A 6624-nucleotide genomic window follows, 5' to 3' on the forward strand; every position below is an offset into this window, starting at 1 on the left:
TATTATTAGAATAATTAAATCAAGAAGACTTAGGTGGGCAGGCCATGTGGCACGAATGGGAGAGGAAAGAGGAGTTTACAGGATTCTTGTTGGGAAACCTGATGGTAAGAGACCTGTAGGAAGGCCAAGACGAAGATGGAGGGACAACGTTGAGATGGACCTAAGGGAAATCGGTATGGATGGAAAAGAGTATATAGAACTTGCTCAAGATAGGGAAAGATGGAAGGCCTGTGTTGCTGCAGCCATGAACCTTCGGGTTTAAGAAGGCTAGGGAGTTAGTTAGTTAGTTAGTTAGTAGTTGAACAATAAAACTTTTAACCCTTAAAGAAAAGGGAACAGGTAAACCCATACAACTTCGTATATGATACCTAGTACTCTTGTTAGAAAACAATCACAAAGGGTTTATAAACAAAGCATCTAAAAGAGAAAGATTAGTGTAACCTTGGAAACGGCTTTTTGTTTCCATGTAGGAGTAACAGGCCAAAAACAACGGAATAGATTCTAAGAAGCAAATTTCCCAACATTGAGGAGAAGGGGTTTCGCTGTTACCATCCCCAACGTTGAGATGACGGGGTTTTATGAAAGAAAAGGTCTGGTTACCTAAATATCTCTCGCTCGAAAGCAGAGTGGGTGTTTCTCACACTAAAGTGGAGTAAATTTCTCTCACCAGAAGGTGGAGTGGGATATCTTTTTCTCTCTCCTGTTAGGAGGCGTTAACCTCTTGCCCGTAGGCAGAGCCCTACTTCTCTCGTCCGCAGACGGAGCCAAACTGAGATGCTAGCCCCGCTCTCGCCTTTATATTGGGTCGGCGAAGCAAATGGAAGAAATATAAACTTTTAAAAGTATATTCTTACATTACATATTAAGTAAGTTTACCAAATTAGAGGTGTAACCTGTTTTTAAATTGATACATTTCTTATTACATATTTTTATCAGAAAGGTCACAAAAATGGAGGTGCGACACGTAAAAATTGTGAACGAGACGGGTTCGTTACCAGTGATGTGCGTCTACGCGTAAACAACGATAGTCTACATTCTACACGTAGACTATTTTATACACGTAAATTACGTAATCTACGTAAACAACATGGCGAAAGGTGATAACTTAGCAAAGGGTGCCGTGGAATTAAAATAAGATTATACTGCGGATCAGTTGCTGATGTGTAAGGATAACTTTTCATACTCTTTCTTCCAAATTCGAACAATTTCTCACCTACGAAGAAATCTAATATAGGAAATATTCTAGTGTTTTATGGGAAGAAGACCACTCTTGGCTCACGACTGCCATCTGTATTTTTTTTTGCATACTATTTATCTTCCATAGTTGATGATGGAAGAGAAGATAAATTTTGTTGTATATAGGATTCTTTTAAGTTCGTTAGGAACCAATATAGTTGAAAATGTCACTTTCCTTTCATGAAAGCCTTGAAAATTAATTTTAATGCAATTTAGATTGTCTACGTAGTCTATGTAAACTACAACCAAATGTAATCTACGCGTAGTGTGTGAAAGAGAACAGAACTCATGTGTCTTGGTTCGTACCTGGCTGTGAAGGCTAGGAATGCAAAACTTTTTGACATGTTATGAAGTGGTAGTAAAAATTGTTATGAACCAAGATGTGAAATATAATAATTTTTATTTTGCAGTGTAAACCAGTTTCCAAATTCAAATACTTAGGAGTAATACTAACAAATGAAAAGAATATTAAAAAGCAGGCTTAATTCAGGAAATGCATGTTACTTTTCTCTTCATAAACTTTTGTCTTCTCGTTTAATATCTAAGAAACTAAAAGTTAAAATATACAAAACAGTAATTTTGCCTGTAGTATTATATGGGTGTGAAACTTGGTCCCTTACATTGAAAGAGGAACATAAATTGAGAGTATTTGAAAATAAGATCCTTAGGAAAATATTTGGGCCTAAAAGGGATGAGGAGACAGGTGAGTGGAAAAGGTGACATAATTTAGAAGTACATAATTTGTATTCATGTCCAGATATTATTAGAATAATTAAATCAAGAAGACTTAGGTGGGCAGGCCATGTGGCACGAATGGGAGAGGAAAGAGGAGTTTACAGGATTCTTGTTGGGAAACCTGATGGTAAGAGACCAGTAGGATGACCAAGATGAAGATGGAGGGATAATGTTGAGATGGACCTAAAGGAAATCGGTAGGGATGGAAAAGGGCAAATAGATTTTGCTCAGGATAGGGACAGATGGAAGGCCTTTGTTGCTGCAGCCATGAACCTTCGGGTTCAAGAAGGCTAGAGAGTTAGTTATTTTGCAGTGTAAATTAAGGTTGGTGAGATTGTATCTCTTGCTCCTATTAATCTACTTATCCTTTTGAAATAACAGCTTCTGATGCAATGGTGATAGAGAGGACGAGAATGAGAATATATGAGATTGTTTATTTACTGGATTGTGCAACATATTGTGTGTGTAGATCCGTGGCTCCTTGCATCATAGTTGGTAGATCATATCTCAGAACTTCGCCTTGTAATCAAGGGGACCCGGGTTCGATACCTGATGGATACACATAGTGGTTTGGATCCCACTTTAAACTGTAGGTCCAGTCCTAATTAACCTTGCTGTGCATAAAGTAGACTTAAAACACCAACTCACTCACTCAATCAAAAATATCCCAGAACTATGGAAAAATTTGTCATTGCCATTTGCAACAAGTTAAGAACTTCATGTTTTCATATTCTACCACTTAATTAAATAATCTCGATTAGTGTAGGTGTTAACAAATTAACCAATATAAGTTAACTTTTGTTTCCATGAGATTTCAAGATTCCTAAAATATGTGAGAGGTAAGCTTCATGACTAAAACTTTTCTTCTAGTTTTGAAGATTTCTTCTTGAATGAGGTGCGAATGACTTGATAATAAACTAGAGTAAAGATGCATTTAATTATATTATCAATGTAAAATGTTAAAAGTAAAGAAAAAGAGCTGTGCCAATTTATCACTCATCTTATGGATCAAGTAGAAATCTCTTCCTGAGAATATAATGGTAATAATAAATTCGCAATAAACTAATAAATTGACAATAAATATAATAGCTTATTATTTTTAATAATATTATATGATTGCTATTATTTATACTATTCAATTTTATATCAATACAATGACTCCATCCTACAGGTTTGACCAATGCCTGTATGCATATTTTTTCCCCTTATGCTCGTATCTCTATTTTCAAAATTCATGGTTTGAATTCCGGCCTGTGCATGTATGTTCTTTGTAAGTGTCCCTTCATCAATTTCATCATATCTTCACTCATATCTTGCCGCCCCCGTGGCGGAGTGGTTAGCACATCGCGCTCTGACGCCAGGGATCCTGGGTTCGAATCTCGGCTGCGCATGGATGTTTGTGCGTATCCATTCATCAATTTTAACATCACTCATCCTCATCTTCGCAAATTAGCCAAAAGTGGCACAAATAGCGAAGTAAAGCAAAGCAAATCAATCAATCATCCCCATCTTTCAAAAGTGTCACAAAAGTGAAGTAAAATGAACCAATCAATCAAAATTCCTTGCTAAATGAAAGAGACGATGTAACAAACCTTTTTTTTGAAGCGGAAATGAAGTATACCTACGTACGTCATTTACACGTATATATCATGAGAACAAAAGGAAGAAAATTAAATGCCCTGTCCTTCCTGTATTTCCAAAACGACGAGACAGAGAATGTCAGTTTCTGTAGTCATTTCTAATAATGCCTTTAAAGCAGCCATAAGTTTTTTTAATTGCAGTTTTTGTACTCAGCATTGTCTAGGACAGAATCAATACACTTCTCGTAGGCATTATGCATTGATTTATTGCTCCACATTCCCCTAAAATCTAAAAATTTCAACAATTCACCGCCTAGTGGTGTCATCTTCCAGCAACCAATTCCTGTTCACTACGAATAATCGACTCACCTGTATGTATCTCTCTTGTTCGACAGGGATTGTGGGTAAGAAATTTTATTTCGTGAGAATGCAAGTCCGGACAAGCCTAGATGATGTAAGTAAAAATGAAGTTTTATTACCAATAACCTTTAGCTTAATAATTTTAGTGAATATGAAATGTAAAATTCGTGATTGATTACAGGTATTATATAACAAATCAGAAAACAGCAAAACATACAAATAAAATCATTATTTCAGAGTATCTCGTAACATTTTTCGTCGTAAAATTCTAATGGCTGTCCTATGAGCGAAATACCAGGTAACCAAGAAAGTTCATGCGGTTTTTACAACTGCCCGTAGTTTTTGTGGGGTAGTACGCAGTTCAGCAGCCAGGGGTACATGTATGTGTGATTGGCGGCAAGCTCATTCCTTGGCACGTCGGCTAACGTAGATAACAGGTCGCAGTCGATAGTTCGGGAGCAAGTATTCGCAGTGAACCATGGCTGTGTCGAATGCAGTAATCAGGGCGTGTTTACTGTATGAGTACAAGTTGGGCACAAAAGGAGCGGAAGCAGCAAGAAAAATATGTGCAGCGTTTGGAGAAGGTACAATTAGTGAACGGACAGCGCAAAAGTGGTTTCAGACCTTCTCGAGTGGCGATGAGACACTGGCAGACAAACCTCGATCGGGCAGACCGAAATCTCTCGATGTGGACCAACTGAAGGCAGCAATTGAACAGGATTCAAGTCAAACATGTCAAGAACTCGCTCAACGATTTGCGGTAAGTGCTGAAACAATTCGTGTGCACTTGCATGAGCTTGACAAATCATGAGTAAGTGGGTCCCGCACGAGCTGACTGCTGACTGCTGCTGACTGTTCCAACGACTGAACATTTGCGCTTCCTTGCTCACTAGGAAAAACAACTGTCCAATTTTGGACCGCATTTTGACGTGTGATGAAAAGTGGGTAATGTACGATAACAAGAAACGCTCATACCATTGGCTATCGTCAAATGACACCATACCTTTAACTGCAAAACCTGCTCTTCATCAGCGGAAGGTGCTGCTGTGTGTCTGGTGGACTACGGCTGGGATTGTGCATTATGAGTTCTTGGAAAGTGGTAAAACCATCAACAAAGAGGTGTACTCCACGCAATTGCAAAGAGTGGCCGAACAGCTTGCAAGAAAACAACCTGCATTAGTGAATAGGAAGCGTGTTCTTTTCCACCAAGACAACACTAAACCGCATACAGCAAAGATGACCCTGGAGGTGATTTCTTCTCTCGGCTGGGAACTTCTGCCACATCCAGCGTATTCACCCGACATCGCTCCATCAGACTACCATCTTTTTTGGTCTATGGACAACCATATGCGCAATCGACATTTCCAAACTCGCGAGGAGGTTGAAAACGCGGTGGTGCAGTTTTTTGCGGCCCTACACAAAGACTTTTTCAAACATGGCATCAACAGGCTTGTACAAAGATGGGAGAAGGTTGTAGAAGCGGATGGTGGATATTTTGCAGAATAAATATAAGGTAAACACATTTGTTTTGGACCTTTTCTTCTTTGTACTAAAACCGCATGAACTTTCTTGGTTACCTGGTAAATAAGATTCAATGACCTTCGACTTTTAAAAGGAACAAGTTTTTATGTACACTTCGCAACATCTTATTTTGACCGCCCCGAAAGAATTCGGTAACACTTTACTATACCAGAGACAGATTTCTTCAAATTTACAGGAGAAAGTACTTACGCAAATCATTTTCTGTAGCGTTGTTGATGTTCGGTAATGTAGTTTTGATCCATTTTAATGCAAATGCATGTGGTTTCCTACGAAAATCTCTTTCCGACGCGCTATTGCTGCTGCCGCCATTTGCTTTCTGCATGTGAGCACAATGTTCCATGTGTTTGATGACGTAAACGCCGTAGTCAGTGTTTCAACCCACGCCGTCTTTTCGCTATTAGATGACGTGTTGTTGTCCGTATATGCTAAATTGAATGAAAGGAGTGCTAATGGAACCTAACCTAACCTAGTAGGCATACCTCGTCCCCGTGATGGTTCGTGGGGCTATCGTGAATTTTTGGGCTAACGTCAATGGTTTTTGGGGCTAACGTCAATTGGTTTAATAATTACTATTTATGTCAAAAATTGAACTTTTTTTCGTGAAAAAATTTCGTGAAGTGTTTTTAATTTTTTTTTAAAAATTTAGTTATTTTTCGGTGAACAAGGTTGCAACACTGCATGCACACTCCAAATCGACAAAACACTGGCACAACGCACGATGAACGGGTAAGCTATCGCCATATTGTGTGGAAATAAGAAAGAACAGTAAGTACTCGTTAATGTAAGAAATAGACATTATTTTCGTTAGAAATTCATTATTTCACCTAAATAAATGTTCCGCAATGCAGAATAGTACGTTAGCAATGTAAAAAAGTGCGAAATAAATCATTGACAGGTGTCTCTGGTATAGTAAAGTAGTACCAAGAATTCTAAGTCCCGAATTCGTAAACTTAGCAACATTGTACTTCGGCTCCAAGTGAGAGTAGCCAACTTTGAGTTGGTCCTTCCACTAGACGAAAAACGCTGCGGTGAGAGGTTTTCAATTTCGCACTTTCCATGAACTTAGAAACTATAAACCGCTATTATAATACACCATCAAACAGAAATAATACATTGGAAAAAGAACCTTGAGGAATATTTACGATTCTGCTTGCTCGACTTGAAATTAGAG

At 38.3% G+C, this 6624-nt stretch overlaps 2 pseudogenes; both read left to right on the top strand.

The window, feature by feature from the left end:
* The first annotated feature begins 4389 nt into the window (after positions 1-4389).
* Positions 4390-4722, top strand: LOC145995362 (histone-lysine N-methyltransferase SETMAR pseudogene; annotated as a pseudogene).
* A 137-nt stretch (positions 4723-4859) lies between these two features.
* LOC145995363 (histone-lysine N-methyltransferase SETMAR pseudogene) lies at positions 4860-5417 on the top strand (annotated as a pseudogene).
* Positions 5418-6624: the final 1207 nt, after the last annotated feature.

This window comes from Lepisma saccharinum, chromosome 11, assembly GCF_977018435.1.
Source record: "Lepisma saccharinum chromosome 11, izLepSacc3.1, whole genome shotgun sequence".
In the NCBI taxonomy this organism is placed as follows: domain Eukaryota; kingdom Metazoa; phylum Arthropoda; class Insecta; order Zygentoma; family Lepismatidae; genus Lepisma; species Lepisma saccharinum.